The 2,704-nt window shown below is 39.6% G+C and overlaps 1 protein-coding gene across 4 annotated transcripts in view; it reads left to right on the top strand.

The window, feature by feature from the left end:
• Nucleotides 1–2,704, top strand: part of LOC106881726 (chondroitin sulfate synthase 1) — a 65,016-nt gene that overhangs the window by 23,542 nt on the left and 38,770 nt on the right. For 2 of the 4 annotated variants that reach the window (XM_014932210.2, XM_014932209.2), the window contains exon 2: nucleotides 512–588. The exons of the other annotated variants lie outside the window; for them this stretch is intronic. The gene's annotated coding sequence lies outside the window, so the exon portion shown is untranslated. The remainder of the gene's footprint in view (nucleotides 1–511; nucleotides 589–2,704) is intronic. 4 annotated transcript variants of the gene reach the window in all.

Here is a 2,704-nt window from a genome sequence, read left to right as displayed (position 1 = left end):
TTCATTCATTTGTTTGTTCGTTCATTTGTTCTTTCATTCATTCGTTCATTTGTACATTTGTTCATTTGTTTGCTTGTTTGTTCGTTTGTGTTGTTTGTTCATGTGTTGGTTTGTTTTCTTCCAGTTTTAATTATTTAAATTCTTTCACTGAGGAAGAAGATGGTTTCTAACAACGATGCAAAACTCCACCACTGGAATGTAAATAACAAAAAAAAAACTCACACTTTAAACTTGAGAAAAATACTGCATATTTTTATTATTCCACTTACAGATTATATTTGTAATGTGTGAATTAGCTGGTTGATTTCTTTTCCTGAAAACTCTAAGCTTATTCAGATTGTGACTTTGCACATATGTATATGTGTGTGTGTGTTCTTCCCTTTCTCGTTTTAATTTTAGAATAAATTCTGACCAGCCTCCTACTTGACAGCAAAGTCATGAAGCAAAGCATCTTATTCTAACCATCGTCCTTTAAATCTTAAGAAGGCCTCCCCCTTTTTTATACTTCCAGATATCACGATCCTTTGTGGCATTTGCTTTCTCTCCTTGAGATCCCAAGTTGAACCATACTTTGCTCCAGATGGAATGGTATGTATCTTGGTGCTGCATTAATAATAAGTATAAAGGTGAAAGTGTATCTTGGGTACTGGATCAGCAAACACCTCATCAATGGTCCATAGATGTTCTCTTTCTTTTGTATTTTTCTAACCACATTGGTGTCCAGAGGGCAGCTGATTTCCACAACAGAACATATGTTTTCTTTGTGGTCCCACACAATTTTATCTGGCTGGTTGTGTTTTAACTTGGTGGCTATTCTAATTTCGAAGTTCCACCAATATTGTTTTGACCCATCGTTCTCAAAATGGTCAACTTCATTTGCAGGTATTTTCTTTTTTATTATCTTCTTCCAGACCTTTTTGGCCACCTCATTATACTTCATGGGAAGATAATATCTGGAAGACTTTCTCTCTTAGTCGGCAATAATGGGGTTGATGTCTTCAGTCTTGGTCTGTCTGTGTCGTTACTCAGTTTTATTTCAAGTTTTTTTTTGCCAATAGAGAAAGAGTTGGTTTCTAACCTAGATCCAACATACGTGTGTGTGTGTAGATAGTTAGGTAGTTGGGGAGGTGGATAGGTTTGTGTGTGGGTGAGCAGGCAGATGGCTTGTTTGTTTTTTACAGAATTCAAAACCAGCCTCTAAGAAAGTGGAAAGTCTCTTTTGTTTAAGTCAAGACAGCTCTTGAGGTTTGTGGTTACCTGAAATTAGTTGATGTAGCATATATGTGTGCATGTTATATGCATGTGTGTGTATGTGGGTAAACTTGCAGTCATGGGTATGAATGTCACAACATAGCACAAGTGTGTGTGTTGCATTATTGTTGGTGTGTATGTAAATGTATTCCATGTGGAGGCTCATGGCTTAGTGGTCGGGGTGTCAGATTCATGATCGTAAGATTGTGGTTTCAATTCCTTGACCGGGTGATACATTGTGTTCTTGAGCAAAGCACTTCATTTCACATTGCTCCAGTCCACTCAGCTGTAGAAATGAGTTTAGCCCGGAGAGGGAAGGGCTCTATCAGGCTTTCTCATCCTACATATGCTGCATGGTTGCAGCACTCCAATGATCCACAAGGGGTTAAGGGACTTGTCAATATGTATTCCATGTGGAGGCACATAGCTAAGTGGTTAGCGGGTTGATCTCATGATTGTAAGATTGTAGTTTCAATTCCCAGACCAGGCAATGTGTTGTATTTTTGAACAAAATTCTTCATTTCACATTGCTCCAGTCCACTCAGTTGGTAAAATGGAGTAATCCTGTAATGGACTGACATCTTGTCCAAGGAGGAGTGTATGAGGTCTGATCAGTAAGTATCTGAACTGTTGCCATAGTAATGAAGCTGAAGTATGCTGAATAAAGCCTCTTGGTACAGATTGACATTGAACTCTGCTGTGCTTGTACACTAAGTTTTAACATTCTAGCTTACTTCTGCTGTTTACAGCAGTGCTTGGAAGGAAGATGTGTAGCGTGTAATCATAGCATTGACTATGACAGAGAAAGCTGTCATGGTGATACCTACTCAGAGGCTGATGCAAAACTGAAGAAAGCAAATGGAGAGGAGTGTATGAGCCACACACAAGTGTACGATTGGTTCAGATGGTTCCAAGATGGCCGCAAAAATGTCAGTAGTGATAAAGGTTTTGGGAGACCAACAACCAGCAGAACTGAGAAAGACATCGCAGATGTGCCTGCAGCTGTGAGGGGAAATCGTTGAATAACCATCCATGAGTTATCAGAGAATGTGTAGATTAGATACAGTTCAGTTCATTCCATTATCACTGAAGATTTGGGTATGAGACACGTGTCTGCTGAGTTTGCGCCAAAACTGCTTTCAGCTGACCAAAAAGACACTTGGGTCTCAATTGTACAAGATCTCCTTGATTGTGTTGAGAATGATGAAAACTTTTTGAAAACTTTGTGTAAGCCTCTGTGCAGGTATTGCTGAGCTTTTGGCAAAATTTGTTGCAGATTCTCTGCTCAACTTTCTCTATCATGGTCAATGCAACAATCACACACTACACACCTTCCTTCCAAGCACTAGTTGCTAGCTACCCTAGTTGCTAGCTACCCTAGTTGCTAGCTACCCTAGTTGCTACCTACCCTAGTTGCTAGCTACCCTAGTTGCTACCTACCCTAGTTACTAGC

This window comes from Octopus bimaculoides, chromosome 29 (assembly GCF_001194135.2).
Source record: "Octopus bimaculoides isolate UCB-OBI-ISO-001 chromosome 29, ASM119413v2, whole genome shotgun sequence".
Classification (NCBI taxonomy): Eukaryota; Metazoa; Mollusca; class Cephalopoda; order Octopoda; family Octopodidae; genus Octopus; species Octopus bimaculoides.
The sequence above is the reverse complement of the archived record's forward strand: the minus strand, read 5'-3'. Positions and strand labels throughout refer to the sequence as shown.